The 18,338-nt window shown below is 47.1% G+C and overlaps 3 long non-coding RNA genes across 4 annotated transcripts; 1 reads left to right on the top strand and 2 right to left on the bottom strand.

The window, feature by feature from the left end:
- Window positions 1-212: 212 nt before the first annotated feature.
- Window positions 213-6,461, bottom strand: LOC119951177. The gene is made up of 2 exons (XR_005457534.1): window positions 6,404-6,461; window positions 213-326 (listed from the first exon to the last, which is right to left on the bottom strand). It is a non-coding gene; the product is annotated as an uncharacterized LOC119951177 (long non-coding RNA).
- LOC119951172 lies at window positions 6,462-12,748 on the bottom strand. Of its 2 annotated transcripts, none has more exons than XR_005457527.1 (3): window positions 12,693-12,748; window positions 11,831-11,937; window positions 6,462-6,519 (listed from the first exon to the last, which is right to left on the bottom strand). It is a non-coding gene; the product is annotated as an uncharacterized LOC119951172 (long non-coding RNA). The 2 variants fall into 2 exon arrangements; XR_005457528.1 differs by having other exon boundaries at window positions 12,649-12,744.
- LOC119951182 lies at window positions 12,501-15,180 on the top strand. The gene is made up of 2 exons (XR_005457538.1): window positions 12,501-12,608; window positions 14,141-15,180. It is a non-coding gene; the product is annotated as an uncharacterized LOC119951182 (long non-coding RNA).
- The last annotated feature ends 3,158 nt before the right edge of the window (window positions 15,181-18,338 follow it).

Below are 18,338 nucleotides of genomic sequence, written 5' to 3'. Positions count from 1 at the left end.
GGATATAGGGCCAGGTCAGGAGGTGTATAGAATGACCAATGGGAAGCTTATATGTGAATCTTACTGTGATTTTGAATATATCAGCAGAAGTTTCTTTGTATTCTGTCTCTCTTTATTCTGGGCTCTCAGAAGACAGTATGTGTGTCCTGAGGTCCTATGGATTGAGTCAGCCTTGCAAGTTAGTTATTATTAAATTATATGATACCTGCAAATCCATCTCAGATTTTATTGAATCTAGACTGACAGCAAATTAACCAGGAATCCACAAGATAATGCTGGGATGTTCAGTTTGAGCTTCCTGTTCGTAAATCCACCATTCTCATGCTCTGGAAAAGGAGTTTACAAAACTTTAAATAGAGGAGAGAAATTCTGAATGTACAATTCTATTTTCCATTAAACATATTTTCCACATTTGTACCTGTAAAGCAGTAAATCCTAATCCCAAGCACTCTCTTGCCTCCCGGGGCTGGATGCAAATACCACAGTGACTAACAGTCACATATTTTATACGATTGTATTTGTATTCTCTGTCCCAGGCTGCATGCTGCCTGGATATTATCCGTCACATATATTGGACCTTTCTCAATGCACAGAATCATGTGCCTTACTGTTTCTGTGTTCCAGAAACACAGATACTTACCCCAGGCGGCCTGGTCCCAGCTCTGGCAGAGACTTACCCCAGGCGGCCTGGTCCCAGCTCTGGCAGAGACTTACCCCAGGCGGCCTGGTCCCAGCTCTGGCAGAGACTTACCACAGGCGGCCTGGTCCCAGCTCTGGCAGAGACTTACCCCAGGCGGCCTGGTCCCAGCTCTGGCAGAGACTTACCCCAGGCGGCCTGGTCCCAGCTCTGGCAGAGACTTACCCCAGGCGGCCTGGTCCCAGCTCTGGCAGAGACTTATCCCAGGCGGCCTGGTCCCAGCTCTGGCAGAGACTGACCCCAGGCAGCCTGGTCCCAGCTCTGGCAGAGACTTACCCCAGGCGGCCTGGTCCCAGCTCTGGCAGAGACTTACCCCAGGCGGCCTGGTCCCAGCTCTGGCAGAGACTTACCCCAGGCGGCCTGGTCCCAGCTCTGGCAGAACGCCAGCCTTTCAGTGCAGGCTGTGCCTTAATTTTCACCATGAGAGTTGGTCAGCCTGGCAAACCCTGCACACCACCTTCACAATGCCTTTCCTTCCAGTTTACCCCCTCCCTCCCCTCTGACTGGGTTCAGTTCTCAAACCACTTTATGAAAAGTGAGAATCAAATCAATTAATCAATAATTGTTCCTCCTGGTCACTGGGACCCTGAAGCCCCGCCCACACTATGTTCCTTCACCAAGATGGCTGCACCTGAAGCCACCAATCCCCCAGAGCTGGAGACCTGGGATCTGCAGGTTCTGATTGGGAGTTTGGGACCTCCAGCTGATGTTTGTGAATCAAGCCCCCCCACCTCCCCCAAGCTCTTATTTATTATCCCCCCTCCCCCATCCTGTGATGTGAACCACCCTCCAGTGTGTGAAGCAGGATGGTGCCCGTTAACCTGGGCCTGTTCCCGGGAGGGAGAGAGAAGCTCCGCAGCTGCAAACCAGGGAGCTGACAATGATGGTGAAGGGTTTGTGGACCCACAAAGTGTTTCCAAATCCTCCCACCCACCGCCTGACGCTGACTCCGCTTCTCCGGGACAAATAAGGGCTGAAATCCATGTCCAGCAGCCACACTGCGCTTGCTCCGGATCACAATGCCCGGGAGTGATTGACGGCAGCTCTGGGCCAAAAGGAAGAGGGGGCGGGACTGGAGAAACGAGTGGGAGCGTCTGGTTGTCCAACCAATCGGAGTGAATGAGGGGCGGGGCTGATCCTGGATCTCCATCATTGGCTGAGACTCTGCATCATTTTGAGTTCTTCCCATTGGCCACGTGTGCGCGGTTTCCACAACCTCATTTTCTGCCTGAGAGGTGTTGACCAATGAGAATGTTTGGAGAACTGGATCGACTCTTGGCAGCATTTTGTATTTGGCACCTGTGTTCAATTCAGAGTGTAGTTTGCACACTGAGTTTGTGTGGGTTCCCTCCGTTGTGTTCCAGTTTTCTCCCACCATCCAAAGACGTATAGGTTTGGTGGATTGGCTGTGCTAAATTGCCCCTTAATGTCCAAAAAAAAGGTTAGGTGGGGTTACTGGGTTACAGGGATAGGGTGGAGGCACGGACTGAAGTAGGGTGCTCTTTCCAAGGGCCAGGCAGGCTTGATAGGCCTGTAAATTCTATGATTCTGTCGGACTTTTGCTCTCACAGTCTGATCTGATGGGTCTCTCTGTGGGTATTTCCCTGGTACAGTCTATGTTTTTGGGTGTTTTAGGGAGCAGACAAAACTTCCTTGGTTCTATCTGTTGTACTTTGTTGTTTTCGGATAATGTGTCTGGAGTCTTTATGTTCTTCCAGTCCGTCTCCAATGCTCCTTCCTGTCTCGGGTATATGGATCCAGTAGCTTGGTGTTGTGATTCATGTTGTTTAGTTGTCTGTCAGGTATTGTTGCCCTCGATAATGGACAAGATGAGCTCTGAGAGGGCATGAGGGGAGATGGGAGAGAAACTAGAGAAAGATGTGGATTCAGGGCTCGGGCAAGGATGAAATTTAGAGACAGTTTGGTCCGGTGGGCTCGCGGAAGGGAGGGAAGCAGCAGAGGCAGCTGATCGGATTTATTCAATCTCAGTCACAAAGAAGCTCCACAAGCTCCTCACACTTCCTGTTGGAGGTGGGGATGGAAGAGACAGGGGAGAGCGAGAGAACTTCAAAAGGAACTAACTTGTGTCAGAGATATTAAAAAGTTTCAACACACTGTGCATTTCACACAAATCTAATTTATTTGACTTTTAGCCAGAATATTAGCCCCTGTAAATGGGCTGGAGTTTGTTATCAGCAGAAAGAGACCCAAATGAACGTGGTTCAGTCCTGAATGTGAGGAACAGCAAAACCCAATCACTGTGGTTACTTGTGGCCTTGTTGGTGTGTCAGCAGGTTGGATGAAGAGGCGAAACCCTTCCCACACTGGGAGCAGGTGAACGGTCTCTCTCCAGTGTGAATTTGCTGGTGCTTTTGCAGGGCTGATGACACAGTAAATCCCTTCCCACACCAGGAGCAGGTGAATGGCCTCTCCCCAATGTGAATCCGCTGATGTACAGTGAGGTTACATGATTGTCTGAACCAATTCCCGCAGTGAGAGCACCAAACGGTCTCTCGTCAGTGTGAACACGTTTATGGTACATCAGTTCCTTACAACTTTTATAGCACTTCCCGCAGTCTGGACATTGAAACGGTCTCTCATCAGTGTGAACCCGCTGGTGACTCAACAGGTCGGATGACTGGGTGAATCGTTTCCCACACTTGGAGCAGGCGAATGGCCTCTCCCCAGTGTGAATTCGCTGGTGCCTCTGCAGGTCAGATGATCGAGTGAATCTCTTCCCACACTTGGCGCAGGTGAATGGCCTCTCCCCAGTGTGACTTCGCCAATGTACAGTGAGGTCAGATGATTGTCTGAACCTATTCCCGCAGTGAGAACACCGAAACGGTCTCTCGTCTGTGTGAACACGTTGATGACGAATCAGTTCCCCAGAACGTTTATAGCACTTCACGCAGTCTGGACATTGAAACGGTCTCTCATCAGTGTGAATTCGCTGATGACTCAGCAGGTGGGTTGAAAAAGAAAATCCCTTCCCGCACTCTGAGCAGGTGAATGGTCTCTCCCCAGTGTGAACTCGCTGGTGTGTGGACAGAGTGGATAACTGAGTGAATCTCTTCCCGCACTTGGAGCAGGTGAATGGTCTCTCCCCAGTGTGACTGCGTCGATGAGTTTCCAACTTGGATGGGGAATTGAATCCTTTCGCACAGTCCGCACATTTCCATGGTTTCTCCTCAGTGTGACTGCATTTGTGGTTAGTGAGGCCTGATGCTCGAGCAAATCCTCGTCCACACACACAACACATGTACGGTTTCTCCCCACTGTGAACGATGCTTTTTCCTTCCATGTTCAAAATCCGCTGATATTCAGGATATGATAAATTGAGGGCTCTGTCAGATCCTGATGTGATGCTTGGTTTGAGTTTCCGGACTTTGAAGCCTCCCCTTCGAACACCCTGTGAAACTGATTTAAAACAGAAAATAGGGATTGAGTGAGAACCCACAAAATCACAAAGGCAGATTGTGAAATTGAGCTGAATGAATCTGGTCATTTGTGGGGCCAACACTAAGAAAAACTGAAAGAGAAAATGCTGGATAAATGCAAGTTACTGCGGATGCTGGAATCTGAAACTAATCTGAATCAAAGAAAATGTGACCATGAAAACTGCTGGATTGTCATCAAAACCCAACTGGCCTCTTTGGGAGGAGAGAGAAAGAGGTGAAGAGCGATTTTGTATGTCTACAAGACATATTAAGAGAGTAGTTGGCAAAGCAAATTCGATCTTCAGCTTCATAAACAGTAATGTTGATACAGAAACTATGCTTCTGGTGGCACAGTGGTTAGCACTGCTGCCTCACAGCGCCAGGGACTTGGGTTCAATTCCGGCCTTGGTGACAGTCTGTGTGGAGTTTGCACTTTAGAACATAGAACAGTACAGCACAGAACAGGCCCTTCGGCCCTTGATGTTGTGCCGAGAAATGATCACCCCACTCAAGCCAACATATCCACCCTATACCAGTAACCCAACAACCCTCCCCCCCCTCCCCCTCCCCATTAACCTTATTTTTTAGGACACTAAGGGCAATTTAGCATGGCCAATCCACCTAACCCGCACATCTTTGAACTGTGGGAGGAAACCGGAGCACCCGGGGGAAACCCACGCACACATGGGGAGGACGTGCAGACTCCGCACAGACAGGGAATTGAACCTGGGACCCTGGAGCTGTGAAGCATTTATGCTAACCACCATGCTACCGTGCTGCCCTACCCGTGCTACCATGTTGCATTTACTTTCTCCCCCTGTCTGCGTGGGTTTCCACCCGGTGCTCAGTTTTCCTCCCACAGTCCAAAGAAGGGAAAGCTAGGTGGATTGGCCTTGATAAATTGCCCATTAGTGTCCAGGGATGTGCAGGTTAGGTGGGGCTATGGGGTTACAGGGACAGGATAGGGGTGTGGGCCTAGACAGGGTGCCCGTCCAGAAGTCGGTGCAGACTTGATGGGCCGAAAGACCTCTATGGTACTAATTCTATTCCATGAATCTTCATAAATCTCTGGTCACCACTCTTCAGGAAGGATGTGAAGGTTCTTGGAGAAGGTGCAGAGCAGATTTACCAGAATGGTTCCAGCAAAGGAGGTTGAGGGGAGATTTGATTCAGGTCCACAAGATTATGCCAGATTTCTATTGGGTGGACAAAGAAACTCTGTTTCCATTCACTGATCGTACAAGCAGCCGCGACACAGATTTAAAGTTTTGGGTAAAGCCTGGATTGAACGATATAAGACCCTGAGGGGTCTTGACAGGGTGGATGTGGAGAAGATGTTTCCTCTTGTGGGAGAATCTAGAACGAGGGCATCATTGTTGCAAAATAAGGAGTCATAATAATAATAATAATAATTGCTTATTGTCACAGGTAGGCTTCAATGAAGTTACTGTGAAAAGTCGCCAATTTTAGATGGAGATGAGGAATTTTTTATTCTCTTGAGGGTTGAAAGACTTTGGAAATCACGTCCTTAAAAGGGAGTGGAAGCAGAGTCCTTGAATATTTTAACGCAGAGCTGGATAGATTCTTGATAAGCAAGGGGGTGAAAGGTCATCAGGGGTAGGCAGGAATGTGGAGTTGAGGTTAGAATGAGATCAGCCACAATCTTATTGAATGCTGAGTGGGCTCGAGGGGCCAAGTGGCCTGTTCCTAGTTTGTATGTAAAAGGTACAGGAGATATGAGATGATATGAGATATATGTTTAAACACAGCAAGTGGCAATGACCTGAAACTTGCTGCCTATGTGGGAGTTTGAAAATAGATACGATTCATTTGATTTCAAAAGGAAATTAGATAGAGATCTGAGGGAAATAAACCTGTGAGGATACAGGGATAGAGCAGGAGAATGGCACTGACTGGATTGCTCCAGAGAGCAATGGAAATGTGGGGAATGCGGGAGGGGATTTAGAGCACCATCTGAGCTGGAGACTCATTGACTCATTGGGCCGAATGCCATTCTCTGTGTCATCATGTCTCTGACTCCTTTGTGTAATCTAGTTTTGTAATTTAACCCCGGAGGGCTCAGATATCACTCAGGTAAATCTGTGCTACACTCCCTCCGAGGCCATTCTATCCTTCCTCAGGTTTGTTGCCCAGAACTGAACACAGGTCTCCTGGTTTGGCCGAACTAGGGTTTGTGAATCTCGGGGCTTTTCCAGTCACACTGAGACCTGAAATCTTCCCTCACAGACAGAACAGACAAACCTTTTACCTTCCACACCCAGATGCTGCTGAAATTCAGGTTCTGATGAATCGAGTGACTCTGTCAGATTGCGATGTGACGTTTGGTTTGCGTTTCCCGTCTGTTAAACCTCCTCTTCCAGTATCCTGTAAATTTACAGAAACCTCACTGTCAGTTTAGGATAGAAATTCACAACATTCTCTCCTCGCCAACTTTGATTAAATGTATTCCTGGAGGTTTGATCACCCCAGTGTGAACTCGCTGATGGTTCCGTAGGTTGGAAGAATTATTGAATCCCTTCCCACACTGACAGCAGGTGAATGGCCTCTCCCCAGTGTGAATTCGCTGGTGTGTCTGAACACTGGATAAATGTGTAAATCCATTCCCACACTGGGAGCAGGTGAATGGCTTCTCCCCAGTGTGAATTTACTAGTGTGTCTGTTGGGTGGATAAATCACTGAATACCTTCTCACAGAGGGAGGAGGTGAATGGTCTCTCCCAAGTGTGAACTTGCTGATGTCTCCATAGGTTGGACGAAGAACTGATTCCCGTCCCACACTGGGAGCAGGTGAATGGCCTCTCCCCAGTGTGAACTCACTGGTGTGTATGCAGACTGGATAACTGAGTGAATCCCTTCCCACACTGAGAGCAGGTGAATGGCCTCTCCCCAGTGTGAACTCGCTGGTGTGACTGCAGGTTAAAGAAGTGAGTGAATCCCTTCCCACACTGAGAGCAGGTGAATGGCTTCTCCCCAGTGTGAATTTACTATTGTGTCTGTTTGGTGGATAAATCACTGAATCCCTTCTCACAGAGGGAGGAGGTGAATGGTCTCTACCCTGTGTGAACTCACTGGTGTGTCTGCAGACTGGATAACTGAGTGAATTCCTTCCCACACTGGGAGCAGGTGAATGGCCTCTCCCCAGTGTGACTGCGTTGATGAATCTCCAGCTCAGATGGGGCTCTAAATCCCCTCCCGCAGTCCCCACATTTCCACGGTTTCTCCATGTTTTGGGTCTCCTCGTGTCTCTCCAGGTTGGACAATCAGCAAAAGTCTTGTCTACACACAGAACATGCTTTTCCAATCACACTGATGTTTCCACAGTCAGTTCACTGGAACACTTTCACTCGGGTGTGTGTTGTCTGTTTCCAGTCACGCTCACGTTTAAAGTCTTTTGAAGCCAACAGATCGGACAAACATTTCTCCTTCTCGCCGATGATATTCAGAGCCCGCTGATATTCAGAGCCCATTATTTTCAGATCAGGATCAATCGAGTGAGTTTGTCACATCGAGAAATGATGTTTGAGATTTCTGTCTATAATTCCTCCTCTTCTAATATCCTTTGAAAACTATTTACAAAAATCACCACTGTTATTACAGGATAGGAATTCAGAATAGACATTTCTAGTTCTTATGGAACATAATTTGCTCTCTCGTTCTCCAAAAGCTGTAAATCTCCATCCCACACACTCCCTCCATTCTCACTCTGCTGAATGTAACATTCACTCACCCAATTCTCCTGAAGGGCTGATTCATGTTGATTGACAGATCCAAGCTCAGCTCACTGCTTCCTGACCAGGACACAGAGATTAGAATAGGATCAAGAGTAGGCCATTCGGCCCACTGAGTCTGCTCAACCATTCAATGTGATCCTTGGCCGATCTACCTCAGCACCGATTTCCCACACGATCCCCATATCCCTCGATATCTTCAATATCTAGAAACCTATCAATATTTGTCTTGAACATACCTGATGACTGAGGCTCCACATTCCTCTGAGGTAGAGAATTTCAAAGCTTCACCACATCCTCGAGTGAAGAAATCCCTCCTCATCTCAGCTTTCTCTCTATTTTCCTACCTGTTCCCCATAACCCTTAACTCCGTTGTCAATAAAATATCTGTCAAACTTGTGCTTCAATATATTCAATGACCCCCAGATACAACTGGTCCCTGTGGAAGAGAAATCCAAAGACTAACAACCTCTGAGGGAAGAGATAGCTGGAAATCTATAACGTAGCTAGTCTTGTATTACAAGGCAAGAAATAATGATGAATTTTATTACAGAACTGTAAGTAATACATCTAATCTGTACCATATACGAACACGAGACGTATCTCTGTCCATTTACTGTCCCCTGAAATGTAGCCCTCTCCTGGGGTACCCACACCTTTAATTGTGAACATTAGGAAAGAGACAATCCTTTTTTAAAATAAATTTGGAGTGAGTAACCAACTTTTGTTTTCCAATTAAGGTGCAAAATTAGCTTGTCCAAACCACCTACCCTGCACATCACTGGGTTGGGAAGATGAGACACACGCAGAGATGGGGAGAATGTGTAAACTCCACATGGATAGTGACCCGGGGCAAGGATCGAATCCGGATCCTCAGCGCCATGAGGCAGCCGTGCTAATCACTGCACCACCATGCTCCCAGAGACCACCCTTTCAGTCAGAACAATAATTGCATCCACCTGTTAACGGGGTGGGAGGCAGGAGCTGGAAACACTTTGTGGAGCCACGAAATTTCACATAATTTTATTTCCCATTTTATGGAAATGTAACGTGGTTCCAGGTTGGGCTCAAATCATCAGAGGACTCTGGGTCGCGATTATTCGACCCCCTGCTGGGCGGAGAATCGGCAGGGGACCGTGCGAATCGCGCCACGCCACCCCAACGCCATTCTCCCACCCGTGAAAAAACAGGCAGGCACGCATGGTGCTGGGCCGCATGGCGAATTGCCGCAGCCATAGTGGCGATCTTCCGGCGCCGCGTTTCTCCGGCCCGAATGAGCTGAGCGGCCGTCTGAAAAAATCCTAGTCCCGCCGGCGCCGTTCTAACATGCTCTGGGCCCGGTGGGACCTCGGGGTTTAACGGTCCGGATGCGGCCTGTTGAGGGATGGATGGGGGGGGTCCATCCGGGAGCGGCAGCTGGAGCGGCATGGGCCACTCCAGCGCCGTGCTGCCCCCCCCCCCCCCCCCTCCCCCTCCCCCCCAGGACCCGAGAATTGGGTCTCGGAACCGGCGCCCGAGTAAAGTACTCCTGTTTTGGCGTCGGCGCCTACATTCCGACGCCAGACCAGAGAATCGTGGCCCTGATATCTGGGGAGGAAGGAAACCCTGGCAGGTGGACAGGGAGCATTTACAAACACCCGCTGGAGGCCCCAAACCCCCAATAAGACCCATTGATTTTATTGTCAGTCTGCAGACAGGAGCTGGAGAACTGAACCCAGGCAGAGGAGAGGGAGGGAGAAAACTGAGAGTGGAGGAAAGAAATGGTGCAGATGGTGAGATGGGTTTGGATTTCAGCCGAGGGAGGAGGGAGAGTGTGTGGGACGGGGATTTACAGCTTTGGGGGAACAAGAGACGGAAAAATGTTCCAGAGAAACTAGAATTGGCTGTTCAGAATTTCTATCCTGGACTGAGTGCTGAATATTGTTTTTTTATTAAATATAGAGTACAAAATTATATTTTGTCCCAATTAAGCGGTAATTTTATCCGGCACATCTTTTTGGATTGTGGGGTTGAAACCTATGCTGACAAGGGGAGAATGTGCAAAGTCCATACGGACAGTGACCCGGGGCCGGGATCAAACCTGGGTCCTCGGAAAACCACTGAGCCACTGTGCCTGCCGCCCGACAGAACTTTTATAAACTCCTCGTACAGGATATTACAAGGAGGGGATTTGCAGATGGAAACTCAAATCAAACTTCAAAGCAAGATTTAACAGAGTCACTCCATTCATCAGGATGTGAATACCATTGGCCTGTGAATGTAGACGAAGAAATGTTTGCTCTGTCTGTGAGAAAGGATTTTCAAGATCAGTGTGACTGGCACTGCTGCCTCATGGTGTTGAGGTCCCAGGTTCGATCTCGGCCCCGGGTCACTGTCCGTGTGGAGTTTGCACATTCTCCCGTGTTTGCGTGGGTTTCAACCCCACAACCCAAAGATGTGCAGGCGAGGTGGATTGGACATGCTAAATTGCCCCTTAATTGGAAAAAAAAATGGATACTCTAAATTTATTTTTTTTAAAAGATCAGCGTTACTGAAAAAAGACCCGAAACACACACACTTGAGTTCAACTGATCGTCAAACGTAGAGAGGGGCAAGGACACCAGCAGCATGCTGAAACCATGGAAATGTGGGGACTGTGGGAAGGGATTCAGATCTCCATGTGAGCTGGAAAATCATCACCATCGTCACACCTGCGACAGACCAGTCACCTGTTCTAAGTGTGGGAAGGGATTCACTCAGTTATCCTAGTGAGGATTTACCAGGATGTGGGCGCTGAGCTGGTGAGGAAGCAAGCGGCCTTTAATAAGGTTCAGGCTGCTCTATCTAAGAAAGGAGTTCCATTCGGGGTGGTTTACCCAGCAAAGCTACGAGTTGCAGATGAGTCCAAGGACTTTCATTTTGAGACTCCAGAGGAGGCGACTGCCTTCATTGAGGGGCTCATTGGTCAGGGAGTATGATTCTCGCTTCGGGTGTTTTGGTTTCGAAATTTGCGAGAGGCCCCGGGTTCAAATCCCGGACAAGCCCTTTGATAATGTTTTCTGTTGGCCAAGCAACATGTTTTAAGGGGTAGTAACTGTAGCACAGTGGGTAACACTGTTGCTTCACAGCTCCAGGATCCCAGATCGATTCCTGGCTTGGGTCACTGTCTGTGCGGAGTCTGCATGTTCTCCCTGTGTCTACATAGGTTTCCTCCGGGTGCTCTGGTTTAAACCCACTAGTCACGAAAGACATGCTATTAAGTCATTTGGACATTCTGAATTCTCCCTCTGTGTACTCGAACAGGCGCCGGAATGTGGCCACCAGGGGCTTTTCACAGTAACTTCATTGCAGTGCTAATGTTTTTTTAAAATATGAATTTAGAGTGCCCAATTCATTTTTTCCGATTGAGGGGCAATTTAGCGTGGCCAATCCACCTACCCTGGACATCTTTGGGTTGTGGAGCCGAAACCAAGGCAAACACGGGGAGAATGTGCAAACTGCACACAGACAGTGACCCGAACCTGGGATCCCGGCGCCGTGAGGCAGCAGTGTAACCATGGTGATCAGTGGGTGGTTGGCGGGTACATTGGTGATGCTGGTGAATGGCTATGCCCCTAACTAGGTTAATGTGGCATTTGTAAAAAGAACTGTTTCCCCCATACATGGATACACATCAATTAATTCTTGGAGGAGATTTCAATTGTTTTCTGGATCTTAAATGTACTGGTCCAAGCCCATTCAACCGCTACAAAAACAGGAAAAGGGAATGAAACCAGATGGACCTCCCGGCAGCGACCCAGGCACCGGAAACAACAACAGCAAACCCGGCAAAAGATGAAGAAAAACTGTTCACTAGCAGATTGTAAAAGGATTATGGGACACAGATTTAAGATTGTGAGCAAGATCTACAGGGGAGATATGAGGAAGAAAATTTACACAGTGTGGTAATGATTTGAACTCAATGCTTACACACAAAGGTCGATAATCTCCAGGTCCTGATCACCAGAAAAGTGCTGTCAGAATCTGATGTGAGGATTGGTTGTGAGTTTCCTGTCTGCAAATCCCTTTCTAAGCCCCTGTGAAAGAAGTTTACAAAGGCATCACTGTCAGTCCAGAAATAAAATTCAGGAAAGATAAACATTTCTCCTGGTTTGAGTTTGCTGTGTGTAAATCCTCCCCGATTAATCCCCTATAAAAGGAGTTTCCAAAATCAATTAGTCAGTTCAGTATAGAAATTCACAATGACCTTTCTTCCTGCTCCCTGGTCCAGGATTACAGCCCATGCCGCCTCGCCCCCCCCCGCGCGCGCCCCGCTGCACACTGACCCTCGTCATCAGCAGTCCCCTGATTTGAGGGTCATGCTGACTTAGGGTTGTGAGTTTCCACCCTGGGGCTTCATGTGGCTGAACAGGGCAACAGAGCTTTGGACACATCGGGCAGGATGGACAATGAGACAGCGAAATCTGGAGAGCAGGATTGGCTTCCTTTTCTTTCCATCTCTGCCACCGCTTTGCATCATCAATAAGACATTGGGGCTCAGACTAATCCAGTTTGATGGACAAGTTGTCTCCATTCTGAACAATGGGGAACAAGCCCCTCCCACTCATTTAAACATCGCCCCGACAAAGATGAGAAACGCGCATGCGCCCTGATGCACATCCAATAAAGATGGCGGCGTTAACCCGAGTCGAAGATGATGAGCTGCAGCTCCGCTCGGTACAAACTGGGTCCCGTAAACATTTCAGAGGTTTGCGATTGCAACAGCTTTAACCAACGTTTCCGCCCACCCCCGCGATCTCTCGCTCCCTCCGTATTGTTAAACGCCTCATACCGATTTCTGATCTGAAAAAGACATCCTTCTTCATCGCCATTAACCACACTGCGCATGCTTCAATCAGAGCGGTGCCCCGCCCCTCATTCACTCCGATTGGTTGGAGGACCAGCCGCTCCCGTTCTGCCCTCCAGTACCGCCCCTCCTCATCCTATTGGTCTGGAGCTGCCGTCAATCACCCGGGCATTGTGAGGCCGATTTCAGGCTGACTCGCTGATTGTTCAATACATTTTTTTTGGTAAATGTTTTTTGTTGGGTTTTTGAACAAAGTATATTTACCGTTATGTACACAGGATAAGAAACATATATATATATATATACACACACACACACACATGTATAGAAGAGAAGGACACACCCCAACATTGAGGCTCCTTCATTACATGTTTTTAAGGTAAAGATAGATAGTTTTTTGAAGAATAAAGGGATTAAGGGTTATGGTGTTCGGGCCGGAAAGTGGAGCTGAGTCCACAAAAGATCAGCCATGATCTAATTGAATGGCGGAGCAGGCTCGAGGGGCCAGATGGCCTACTCCTGCTCCTAGTTCTTATGTTCTTATGTTCTCATACCAAAGAAAAGAAAATAGTGCATAATTTTTAAAAATACAATACAAAATAAAATAGAATAACTGGTAGGGTATTGTGCACCAGCTCAACAGCAGCAACTCGGTACACCTGGCAAAATTATTTACAACACATAAGTAAGCGACTGTTTGCGGGCGGGCGGGTGGGGGGGGGGGGGGGGGGGGAGAGATTGGGGAGGTAAATATACATTCGGGTGCCGGAGAAACAATTACAGTGAGCAATACTCGAATGTGTTTGGTGTTGGTGTTGTCGCTTGCTTCTCCCGGACGGATCTCGCTGCCGTCTTGCGCTCACCTCTGCTTCTGCCATTGCTCCTGTCTTTTGTCTTTATTCTCCTCGTTCCCTACTCCTGGAGATATCATGTTTGTTAATGTAACCCGCGTCTTCCTTCCGGCTCTCATTTCCCTGCCTCTCTCCTACCTCCCTGGATTGTTCAATACATAGAGATACAATTATAGAATTTATAGTGCAGAAGGAGGCCATTCGGCCCATCAAATCTGCACCGGCTCTTGGAAAGAGCACCCTACTTAAGACCACACCGCCACCCCATCCCTGTAACCTAGCAACCCCATCTAACAGAAGGGCAATTTAGCATGGCCACACCTGACCTGCACATCTTTGGACTTTGGGAGGAAACCGGAGCACCCGGAGGAAACCCACGCAGACACGGTGGGAACGGGCAGACTCCGCACAGGCAGTCACACTTTTGTTGTGGTTTCTAGCTGATTTTGGTCTTTTATTTTGACTGGACCACATGCTTGGGGAAAGCAAGAGAGGAAAGAAGGTTTGATAGAAAATAAAATGATCTGTTGTGAATTTCTACCCTGTTCTTCTGGTGATCATTTTTGTAAACTTCTTTTTCAGGCATTAGAATGGGAGGATTGGCAGCTGGGCAACTCGAACCAAATTTAACATCAAGGTCTGACAGTCACTCAATTCATTAGCATCTAAATATCACAAACTGTCAATGCGTTTGTCTGTTCTGACTGTGGGAAGAGATTTCAAACATCAGTGTGACTGGAAAAGCCCCGAGACCCACACACATCTGAGTGGACTGACTGTGGAAAAGATTTAACCAGTTACACAGCCTAAAAAATCATCTTCTTTCCTCTTGTGGGAGAGTCTAGGGCCAGAGGCATAATCTCAGAGGAAGGGGTTCAAATTTAGGAAACAGATGAGGAGACATTTCTTCCATCAGAGGGTAGTGAATCTGTGGAATTCTTCAGCTGTGAAATCATTCTGCCTCTCGAGTTTACCATAAAAAGGCAAAGGTGAAGGTGTCTTAACCCGGATGGGCCGCTTGGTGGCGCAGTGGCCGTTTCACTGAGGGGCCTTGAGTTCAGACACATCCCAGACAGGACTGGTGAGAAATATCTGTCTGGGAAAGGGGAGAGAACTGTATAATCGGGGAAAAGGATCAGTGCCGATGGACCTTAGAGAAAGGAGTTCAGATTAGACTTATTTTCTTCATTTTTCATTCAATATTTATTAAAATTTCAGAGAAAATATTACACAAAAGTTTATTTGATGTTTACAAAAGGGAAAATAACGATTGAGGGTGACACTGAGAACACAGCACATGCCCTCTGAGCTGCCAAATGTATGTACAACTATAACAGACACAAGATAGAACAGGAGCTCAACATAAAGGGAAGGTAACTGTTGCAAATAAGGTACGCGATAAGATACTTATTTAGACATGACATTGAAAGAAATTACTAGCTACAATTACAATACAGCCAAAATTATCTCGTACATTTCAAACTGAAAAGCAGAAATACTGTCCATGATTGTCTCAGTTACAGATGCAGAATAATAAACTGAGAGAATTTTACTGTTAGAGTCACCAAGAGGAGATATTGTATTTCTGTCACACACAGATCATAATAAACAGCTGACGAAAATCTACAGCGTCCGAACGTCAACCCATCACTTGATCTGTAAAAGAGAGAGAAAATGATGAAGCAGATGTTTATGATCTGGGACATTGATGTTAGAGTTTTTAATCAATCAAACATTTAGAGATGTTTTAAACGGCTTCTGTCAGTTTGAAGTGTGAGTGGATTGATTCCTCTCACCTTCACCAGAGTGACTGCAGCGCTGTAGGAAATGCTCAGGAAGAACAGGGTGATGAATGTGGAAGCGGTTGTCCAGATGTTGCCGTTATCATCCTCATCGTCTTCAGTCCAGGTGTGGTCTGTGGTATCTACGGGGATAGAGCCCAATACATATAATCAGATTATTTGTTAATAGGGGCTGGTTTAGCTCACTCAGCTAAATCACTGGCTTTTAAAGCAGACCAAGCAGGCCAGCAGTTCAATTCCCGTACCAGCCTCCCAGGACAGGTGCTTTTCGCAGTAACTTCATTGAAGCCTACTCGTGACAATAAGCATTTTTAATTTAGTTTAATACACGTTTTGTTTTTAATATTCCCGTATCATTTTCTCCCGCTGCTAATTCATTCTTTAATATATTTTCATTGCATATCTACTGTTGAGTTCGTGACACTCGGAAATCGATCTCTGTAACTTTTTTCTTCCAATTAAGGGGCAAGTTAGCCTGGCCAATCCACCTGCCCTGCACATCATTGGGTTGTCGGGGTGAGACCCACGGGTCATGGGGAAACTCCACAGGGACAGAGACCCAGGAGCGGGATCCTGAGGCAGCAGTGCTAACCATTGCGTCACCGTGCCGCCCTTGTCTGACGTTTGTGTTTGTTCTTTAGCTTTTGTGTCTGTGTAGATGCGAAATTCGTGTTTCTTTACTCTTCATTTGTGTGTCCCGATGTCTTTATAAGTGTCATTGTGTGTGTCCATGTGTCAATGAGTATTGATCTGTGTATTTGTGAGTCAGCGCCTGTGTGTAAATTTATCTTAAGTCAATGTGTATATATGAGTGTTTTATTGTGTGTGTTTGTGTGTTGAAATCTATGTTTATATATTAATGCCTGTGTTAATATAAGTTTATACTTCCCTGCCCAGTAATAAAAGTGTTAATGTGTCTTTATACGTTCAACATGCATGTCATTGTCTTAATGTTTGTGTCTGGATAAGTGCGTTTGTGTGTGTGTGAGTTTGTTGATGCCTGTATTTCATCATAGAATCATCATCGCATAGTCCCGACTGGGCCGAACGAGACTATTCGGCCCATTGAGTCTGCACCGACCTTCCGAAAGAGCACCCTACCTGGACACATGCCCCTGCCCTGTCCCCAGAACCTCGGAACCCCACCTAACGTTGTGGACACGAAGGGGTAGTATCGCATGGCCAATCCACCTAACCTGCACATCTTTGGATTGTGGGAGGAAACTGGAGCACGCGGAGGAAACAGGAACAGACACGGGAGAACGTGGAAACTCTACACAGACAATCACCCAAGGCTGGAATTGAACCCGGGTTTATGGCGCTGTGAGGCAGCAGTGCTATTTATGCATTGATGATTGTTTATAACTATCTATTGCTGTGTATTGATGACTCTATCAGTATTCATATGTGTTTGTGTTAGCGTGTGACCGAGTCTGCTAATATGTGTCGACGTGAGCCCATTAGTGTGTTAATGTGGATTATTGTCTCTGAATGGAAATATTTCTGTCATCGTGAAATTCTGCTCATGTACATGTTATTGGTTACATTTCTGTTTCATATTCTTCTGTCAGCCTGCTTGTCTGGTTGTATATGTCTGTGTATATGTGTGGACATGTGGCTGTATGTGTCTGTGTACATTTGTGTAGCCGCTTGTGTGTGTGGATTTGTGTGTGTATGTGTAGATGTGAATGTGTGTCTGTGTGTGTATAAACGTGTGCTTTTTGTGTTTATGTGCATACTTGTGAATTTTTGTGCACGTTTGCGTGTGTTTTTGAGTCAAAATATGTGTGGTTCGTTGTGCCTGGGTGTATGCTTATGCATGTGTTTCTATGTGTGTGTCAATGTGTGTGTTTGTGTCTACGTGTGAGCGTGTGTACGTTTGTGGGTCTATGCGCATGAATGTGTAGTGTCTGTGTCTGTTTATCTGTCTGTGTATCTGTATCAGCTGCCTGTAGCTTTGCCAGTTGTGGGTATTATTGGTACCGATGTAGAATATGTTGAACTTTGTGCTTATAAATGTGTTTTGTGTGAGTTGCAAGCTGACATCAGGTGACCTAATGCAAAAATACAAGGAGGTGCCTCAGGAGAGAACAGTGAAAACCAAGCGAGAATTCAATCACCAGTCTGGATTTGGATTCTGGGGAATCGGTTTTAGCATACGGATAAGAGGAACAAGCTGCTAAAAAAATTATGTTGCATAAATAGATACTTTAAGAACATCTTTATCATGATGGTATTTTAAACCCTTCAGCCAGTAAGCTCAATGCGTCTTGTAATGTCAGTAACTGATTTCTTAGTCCAGAGAACCGTTTACTTTCAAGCTCCCTGCTTGGGGACTGGGAAGTTATTGAGTTAATAATCTCCCTCTCTCTGGTCAGCTCAGCAAATTGCCTTTGGGTTCTCCTTGCTGGAGGTGGAGATACAGAGAGTTCACTCATCACCTTCCTCCTCTTTTTTTTTTAGAACAGTACAGCACAGAACAGGCCCTTCGGCCCTCGATGTTGTGCCGAGCAATGATCACCCTACTCAAACCCACGTAACCCGTATACCCGTAACCCAACAATCCCCCCATTAACCTTACACTACGGGCAATTTAGCATGGCCAATCCACCTAACCCGCACATGTTTGGACTGTGGGAGGAAACCGGAGCACCCGGAGGAAACCCACACACACACGGGGAGGACGTGCAGACTCCACACAGACAGTAACCCAGCCGGGAATCGAACCTGGGACCCTGGAGCTGTGAAGCATTGATGCTAACCACCATGCTACCGTGAGGCCCCCTTTTGGTCGGGAAAGTGGAGGTAAAATGGGTTAGTATTGCCCCTTAGCTCTCTTTATTGGGGAAGTGAGGGTACAATGCATTAAGTAATGCCCCACCCCTCTCTTTGCTGGGGAAGTGGGGGCACAGTGTGTAAACTAAACCACCCTCTCTTTGCCTGGGAAGTGGAGGTACAGTGTGTTAACTAATGGCCCT

Source organism: Scyliorhinus canicula, chromosome 17 (assembly GCF_902713615.1).
Source record: "Scyliorhinus canicula chromosome 17, sScyCan1.1, whole genome shotgun sequence".
NCBI classification, from domain to species: Eukaryota; Metazoa; Chordata; class Chondrichthyes; order Carcharhiniformes; family Scyliorhinidae; genus Scyliorhinus; species Scyliorhinus canicula.
This window is presented reverse-complemented; position numbering and strand designations above follow the sequence as displayed.